Source organism: Pollachius pollachius (assembly GCF_949987615.1).
Source record: "Pollachius pollachius genome assembly, chromosome: 4".
Classification (NCBI taxonomy): domain Eukaryota; kingdom Metazoa; phylum Chordata; class Actinopteri; order Gadiformes; family Gadidae; genus Pollachius; species Pollachius pollachius.
In genome coordinates, this window is record NC_136937.1 from 15,404,520 (window position 1) to 15,413,640 (window position 9,121).

Here is a 9,121-nt window from a genome sequence, read left to right on the forward strand (position 1 = left end):
TAATCACAAAGCCGTTCCAGTTTTCGTTGGTTGACCCTCTGAAGTCGTCTAAGAGCCTCAAAAATGATCGTCTTGTTGCTTGACTTCTCCATTTTTAAGGTCTTGATTATTTTGTTCAGCTTCACGTTCTCAGAGTAAGTATCCTGCAAACATAGGTGGCAAATCAACATACACCAGGCCAAAATATAATCTACATTCCTGACACATTCCAAAATAAACCATTAAAAAAAAGTATTTTCTATATCATAAACAAGAACATAATGTCAACAGTTTGGTGCATCTTGCTGATAGGTAATTTGATTCAACTTGATTTTAAAGGCATCTCTCATAGTGCCTTTTTTAAACAGATGTACTGACACAACATATTAGCGTTTGTTGGCAGGAGATGCCAGTAAGAGTAAGCAACCGATTCGAGAATGAAAAACGATGGGCAGCACTCACACTTGACCGTGAGTTACCGGGACTTCCTCCATCGTGGGCTTCGCGTAGAACCCGTGAAATCCCGTAGGTCAACCCTTTGACCTCTGCTACGATTCGCTGAAGGCCGATGTCCTCTTGGGCGAGACTGGGGCTCCTGGAAGGGTTGGTGGACCATCGTGAGGAACCATGTGAAGGGTGGTGGTACTGGTTTGTGTTGAGGTTGCTGCGTTGAAGGCTGTTACTTCTCAACCTCAGGGTCTCTGTGTCTGTGGTTACAAATATGGACAAATGTGTTTTTTTTTTTCTAAGCTTAACCCTAAATATAACTGTTGTATTTGTATGTTTATTGTATACTGTTATTTTGACATACCGAATATGAACAAAATAAACAAAAAAACAAATATGTGCACAGGAAAACATATGAATACATAAGCTTTATAAAATAACAGTTAAGGTCACAGAGTTTAATACACAAGAAATAAACAATTACATTTCAGGCGATCACACATGAATGCCTGACATGTATACAAACAAGAGGGTTTCCAGCCGACCTACTCAGCTCGGAGGGATTCCTGAGTGACGAGCTATCCTCTTCATGCTCCAAGTCGTTAATGTTTATAGCTCTGGGACGACGACCGACACTGTCAAGAGGTTCAGTTCTGGTGTCTTGCATTTTCATCTTCCTCTTCTGATGAGCGGGTTGTTGCTTCATCTTCTTTTTGATTCCACCAGAGAGTTGAGGAGATAGGGATTCCTTCTGAGTCCTACTACCACAGTCTGTTCCTGCGTCAAAAAGTGATATCAATTTCTGTCCCCCTGAAAATGTCTGGTCATTGATATTATCTACGAGTAAGCTTACCACTTTTATCTAGGCTTCATCCAAAAGGTTAGACTGATAGTTTGAATGAAAAGTCTGAAAGGAGTCGAAAGACCAATAGGCAAATTCTCCTAAAACATACATATATAACCCACGGATGTATAACATACTGCCCAATCAAATCATCAACGTCCTGGATGTCCCCCTTTCCCCTAGCCAGTAGCCGACACGATAAACCATTGCAAATGTGACTAAATGTCTTACATGAGGCTAAGCAACCTCTTATGGTCAAATCCTAGTATTGCCCCTGGTTAAGAGTATGGTTTCAACTTGCAAACAAGTTATGATCGATAGAGAGACCTGCAGGATCATGAGCAAGACTTTATAATTCAGTACAAACACAGAACTCAACACATTAGACAATACATGACCATCTGCTGAGGAGGGAGCAGATGTGAGAACTGACAGTGTTTACAAACAGAACCTGTTTGTATGTGGGCAGACAGACAGACGGACAGACAGACAAACAGACATAATGACCACTCAGTACTCACTTGAGGTATTGACGGGAAGCACTCTTAGTTTGGAATCCCGCGGCACCACAAACTTCTTAACCATTTCCTTGCGGTCCAATTCCTCCATCAGCTTAATTTGCATCATTAAACTTAGAAATATGAAAGTTAAAACATTACAGTTAATACAAAAATGAACTAAATGTACGTTTTTATTATAAAACAATACATTGGAGTTATATAAAAAATATATTTAATTTATGTGTTTTATTAGGCTGTAGTAATACATATATGGACTACAGCTACAGCCTAACAAAGAACAACCTAGAACAATATAGTTAGATAAATTAAAATAGATTGTAGGTATGTCTACCTTTCAATCTCTCTCCTGGCAGAGTCAAGAGCATTGTCAAGGTATATGACGTCATGGTGTACGTGTCTCTGACCGTCTGCCAGCTTGGATTCATCACACAGGAGATGTTCACGTTCATTCTGCAGGGTCTCAACCTCAGACGCCTTCTCTGCCAAAACTTTTCTTAGACGATCAGAAGCCATTAACCTGATCTTCAATCTCCTATAGTCGGTTTCTTGATCCCTCACTGTGTCCAAACGAACAGACGAGAGGTTCTGATTCGTGCCTGATCCATAGCCTTCGTCGAACGACCCTGAGGCTTCTCTCTCTGTTGCTTTAGAATCTGAGAATATCTGATCCAGTCGTTCAGTCGGTTGGTAAGAAACAGTGGCATTTAGATCTTGCAACATTTCTTCAAGCACTTCTAATTTTTTATTGCTTTCCTCAACCTGGTGTTGCATCTCTTTCACTCTCCTCTCCAATGCCTTGACCTTCTTTACCTCAGACTGCCTTCTTTCCTGAGGTCTCATGTTCTGTTCTTCAGCTTGATTTCCTGCAATTTCAGCTTCAGACCTCAGACTGCTGCTTGTCACTTGTCTTTCCCCATCTTCCTTTCTCTGAAACCAAAATTGTCAGTGAGTTATCTATATCTTTTAAAATATTAAACACACTTGGAACATTTAGACTGCAGTGACAGAGATATTTGAGGTGATCTACTAAGTGCAATCATTTAATTTCTCAAGATCCACTTTGGCTTATGTCATTCAACAGCCGTCAGTTTGAGAGTAGCTAAAGCTAACTTTTTAAACATTCTTGATCACATCAAAAAGGGAGTTGTTTAACTGTTTTTTTGCACCTCACTTTAACAACAAATAATCAACAAAAAAGAATATTAAAAGACAAACCTTCTGAAAAACTGATTATTAATTGTACTTTGCACATGCAGCAATGTATGCATGATGGCTAAACATCTTAAAAATGGAATGATCTATCGACACTCAAAATTAATAAAGTGTTTCCTGTCCATATTTTCGACCTATTGCCTTATTGACCAACATGGGTAGGATTCCCATGCAAACATAATCACCCAGCCTACATCGATGGTCTCCTGGAACGCTGAAGAGGAGGGCTGAATCTGGATCCTGATCTGGTGAACCGACGTTCTGGGTGCACCAAAATCACTATTCCTCTCTTGTGTTGCAGGTGGCGATTTAGCACATTTTATCTGAGACAAAAAAATATATTTTCTATAAATCAATATCCACTTTTTTTTACTAAACTTTTTTCAGACGTAACACTTTTCAAGAGATACTTTGATTAAGTCACTTACATCCAGGAGCTCATCTATGTCTTTCAGCTGCTCTTGTTGTACACCGCCAGTTTTTTCAATGCACACACATTTCTGTTAAAGAGAAAAATGATCACCAGTACAATCAGTCAAGTGAAGCAAAGTAAATGTGGTAAAAACGTATTAAAGACCATTGTTGTAGACGTTCGTACCTCGTGTTGCCTTAGCCTGCATGTGAGGGACTTGATGGTGCCTTCATGCGCCTCCGCTACGACCTTTTTCTCGGACAGTAGAAAATCTTTTTCGGACAAACACTCAGCCAACTCATGTTGTATTTCATTGAGTCTAGCGTCACATTTTAGTTTCTCGTTTTCCAGCTCCTTCTCCAAGGCCTGGGAAAACATGAGAAGATGTGAAAATGTCTCAGATACGCTCTTACAAACAATACATCACAAATCATGTATCTTGCGTTGGTGACTGGTTATTTGGTAGCTTTGAGCGCTATCTTTCGTCCACAGACATTTCGGTAGTGTCTTTGTGCATGTCTTTGCCTTGCACAGTTTCAAACCATTCTTTTGGAGAAAAATTAGCTTTTTTAAATTCATTTACATTTTTGAATTCAACTTTTTTTTTTGTATAGTCTTTGATCACAGGTACAGTCTCAAAGGGCTTATCAGGCCATATATTCGACCCTAGCCCCCAAGAGGCCAAGAAAAAATAAGTCTTTTACCTGTATAACTTTCGATTTTTCTTGCAATTTAGCTTCCAGGTTCAGATTGCCGGTCTCCAGGTCCTTCATTCTGAGCTCAACCAATGCGTATTTTCCTTCCGGCTCTTCCTTGTACCCAACCAGTAAATCCTGTATTTTTTTTAATGATAAATAAATAAATAACAGTTTGTTGATTCTGTTCAGTTCAGTGTGAATCCCAAAACTGATGAGCTTAAGTGGGCAAGGCTATAAGCATAGGTGATAGGCTACAAGCATATACACAATTAAATTACCTTCTCCAGCTTTGAAATTCGCCCGTTGGATTCAGGTGTCTGACGTTGCGTTTGTTCTCTGTATAGCAGTGGTAAAAGGCACATTTTGCCTGTGAATTAGGGACATTTCGTTTGAAGCCTCTACACTGAATGCCCTTTACACTTACTGCGATTCAGACAAGGCCTTCTGTAGCTTCTTAACGTGCTCTCTCAGCGTCTCTACCTCCACCTGCAGGTCAATATTCTGAAATTGCAGGAAAGGGTTGTGATTACTAGGGCTATTTTGTAATAATATATAATATAACACTGTATTATAATAACGTTGTTTGTAGTTCAGTTGATTCCTGCCATTTTTTGGGCATGGTTTAAATTGCGCCGCATACAAAACAACAACAATGTTCGAAATGTTTAGGATGTTTTCAACGGAGAATGGGTTAGCAACAAAAGACCATGAACTTGTTCTTCAACGTCGCCGCTGGATAAAAAGCACTATAAAGTGTAACGTTTACATTTATCAACAGGTTGCAATGGGTTGTTTTTATTCAAGGGTTAGACTAAGAAAAAACAACATATTTTATCCAAAATATATAAAAATATTACATATAAATGTTAAAACGAATAATGGAATTCGGCTGAGAAATGTTGTAGCCTACAGTATAGTGCTTTATCTATCCAGAAATACCGTAGTTCACTTGCAATCGCCAGTCTCGGCCTTCTCAATATGGCGGCGCAGTGGCCGTACCAGGTCGAGGCAGTGTCTCTTTAGGCATGAGTGTTAACTACGTACCATGCGGCGGACGTCGGCCTCCCCAGCAGGTCCGCCACTCTGCCGCTGGAGGCTGTCCTCGCAGAAGAATACACGAAGTTTCAGATTGAAGTTTTCCTTTTTTAGCTCAGAGATGACCTGAAATGAAAACAGCGTTCCTCGTTGATAGTAACTGGTAGCTTAATTATAATGTAAGGGTCAATAATGTTGTAGGGCGAACCTGGTTTATTTCCTTCATAGTCATGTTTAAGACGGACGCTGGACCGACCGGACTGGCGTGAGGAGAATGAAGATGGGGCCTCTCTCCGCTGTCCATCAGTAGTTGGCATAAAACATTATAAGTAGCTACACAGCTGCTCACTGAACGATTCGGGCTGAATTAAAGAGACGTGAAGGCGTTATATGAGTTGTTGCCCTGAGCAACGGTTGTCAAAGCAGTCTGGATTATAATCTTTATTTAAATTATCTGGGATGAAGTCATGTGAAACTTTGAATTAAAGTGACAAATTGGCTGAATGTACCATTTTTATGAAACAAACTATCTCTATTAAATGGCTCTTTATATTGATTTTCCAATTAAAATAATAGGTAATAGTAGTGACTGTGATCGTAAATATATACTTTATTTATATATTGTACTTTTTTTAGATGTTTGATTTTTTATATATGCAATTGCAAACGATGTTCTTATTCAGCAGGGTTCGTCTATGGAATGTTTATAAATAAATCTTGTATCTATCCATATCCATCTATCTAATTATATATCTATCCATCTATTATATCCACCCATCGTTAAACACTAGAGTGACAGCCTCTTGGTGATGACGCAGAGAAGAGGAAAGACATCCATGTATGGACAGAATCTCAGAGACACTAACAGTACAGGTTAATACAAATAAACTAACCAGCTGGGGCTTACATGACTATACATATACAGTAGGCCTATATATAATGTATATACCCCCCCTGTCATTTCAGTGGACCCCAGCTTTAAAGATCATATATATATATATATATATATATATATATATATATATATATATATATATATATATATATATATATATATATATATATATATATATATATATGATCTGTGAATCCGTGGAAGCCCTTAATGCACAGGTTAGCAACTTGGCACTGACTTTAGATTTTGTGACGCAAATCGTGTGACACACGTTAGGCATGCGCTACCAAATCACCAGTGTGAAACCAATGCGACATCAGTGTGAAACCAGCGATGACACCTCAATGTGATCTCAGTGTGGATGTCCACGAAAATGAAAACAACAGCATTCGCGAGATAGAGCATGACCCAAGTCATGGGTTCAGGAAAAGCAAAAGATAAGCGATATACTTTAACTGGAGCTCACTTAACGTGGGCACTGGTATTAGTATTTCAGAGTTATAACAACAATTAATTAGAGAGAGAGAGAGAGAGAGAGAGAGAGAGAGAGAGAGAGAGAGAGAGAGAGAGAGAGAGAGAGAGAGAGAGAGATAATCATGTGATTTAAAGCAAGTCCTCTGTGTGTCATTGATTTCCACACATCCTAACGACAAATACTCCATTGAATTACACTAGCACTCAGATTCAGAGAACTAGTGAAGGAGACTACGCAGTTTGCCATCTCTGAAGTCAAAAAACCTAAAAATATATGCGGCATCCTGGGAAAGTTTGGTTAAATAACGTTCAATGGACGTTGGCGCCCTCTTGTGCATCGACTCAAAATAATAAAAACTCAAAAACTCCAAGGAAGTATTGGGTTAGGTTGGTTGAAGATGCAGTTGAATAATGTCAGGTTAAAAAATAAAAAAGTACTCAAATTGACCAGTAACAGTTCCAATTTACCAGTGTTAACAAAATCTAGAAACTAAACCAAATGACTCCAAGTCGGTATTTGTGTTGTATATCAAATATTTAGTAGACATACATGTTCTAAAAAAAAGTAGACAGGAAGGAATAACTCAACTGCCAACCACATTTTCAGAAGCTTCCTGTTATGTTTTCGATGGACTACATCGATAGCAATCACCTCAACAGTTTAGTCCCAAAGTGAGGTAACAATTAAATATTTTTATTCCTACATACAATTGTATTAAAAACTGTAATTTACATTGTCTTTTTAATGATGTGAACAATATCTTCATGGGTGAAGAAATAAGGAATAAAGTGGAACTATATGGACCATAGCTAGCAGAGTCAGCACACATGAAGCCACTGAGTTTAATGTGTTATTCATTCTTCTCATGTTAATATTGGCCGGAGTCTGCAATATAATCAGTTACATATGGAAAAGCCTAGAAAAAGGGTAGGAATAAAGGAGATTCCAACTATACCAGACTTAACTGTAAATATATTTCACGAATGCAATGATGCTCCCGCTCACAACAATGCAGACTAGGACAGGACATATTTGGTATTTATTTCTGCATAATGTAATAGTTGTGCACGACTGTCTGCCGTGTAGTCTATGGAGTAAATATAGTGAAACTACCATCATGAAAAAACAATAAACTAGCTAAGCTAAATATACGATGAAACACGAAGAACAACTAAAACACGTCTTCACAAATAATTGATTTGATATTCTTATCAAAGTTGAAAGAGAAAAGCAACTGGTCCCACCTTTACCCTCTGGCCTGGTTTCTAATCATTAACATAAACCTTAACTCAGTGACTCTGTGACTCAGTCTGATAACCCAAGTTAGGGCGTCTTTCCACACCGCTTCCCCTCATCCTAATCATTAACACAAAGCAATCCACTCTAGATGGCTGTAATGCTCAGAAAACCCTCTGTTATGTATTATCTCCTGTGGAATAATGCCAGGAGCTTAAACACATGACAATGCATCAATAGAACATCCTCGACTTCAAAAGAGGCTCTTTTAATGGCTTACCCAAATGCCATTACAACACTGGCTCAATAGCCTTTTCAGAGGCATCGTCGCAGCAGAAACACAGGTGTTGCTCATAACACTAATTTAGCGTCGGATTCTTTGATGTACCAGGGCACTGGTGGTACACTAAACTATTGATGAGGAGACACATTGACCATTGACCATGTGCCCTGGTACATCAAAGGAGCAGACCCATAATTATTATTATGAGAGACACCTGTGTTGGTCCTTGGATAACGGCTCTATGAAATGGGACTCTGTTTTGTGTATGTGCCAGAGATTGACAGTAGATCGTAAGTATTTTCTGTACAAAATGTTTAATTACAATTAATATATACAAATACATTGCTGACCTGCATTTGTATACCAGAATCATACAATAAACGACGGGAAATCTGTTTACATAAAAGATGTACAGTACATTTTTACATAATCTTCCCAATGCTATTGGATGGAGAAATTGAACTATTTTGGACTTTGGCTTTGACATATGTACAAATGTAAAAACACTGTAATTCTAAAAATCAATACATACATTCAGACACAAATACACACACACACACACTCTTTCGTCAATTGCCATAGAATAGAAAATATGTTACATATTCATCAGCTCTTCGTACTTTGAAAGGCCACGATGAATGAAATGTTAGAAAAATTGGTCAAGAAAGTCTTAAGAGAGTATAACAATGTGTGTGTCGGGCGGGCGGTGTCTCCAGGTATCTTCATCAACAGATGGCAGTGCCAGCACTGAAGCCTCTAAGGCTATAAAATAGAATCTTCTCATTTCTTTGTACATCAAAAGCAGACTCAGCCACAGCAGAAAAAAACAAATACAATCTAGTTTTAATGTCTACAATGACTGCTGTCCCCACCACTGTGGCGTGGTGTGTCCGGTGAGAACATTAACTTCATTAGTTGCCCCCGATATAGCCTACTCTTTTTGTCACATCATTGTATTATATGTACACTCACAGAGGTGGTGAGAAATCTAGGCCCTCTCTGGACATGTATACAAATTAAAAAGGCCATTAACCAGGGAGCTAATATAAAAAAAATCAATGGGTCAATATCCAGAAAAGGTTTC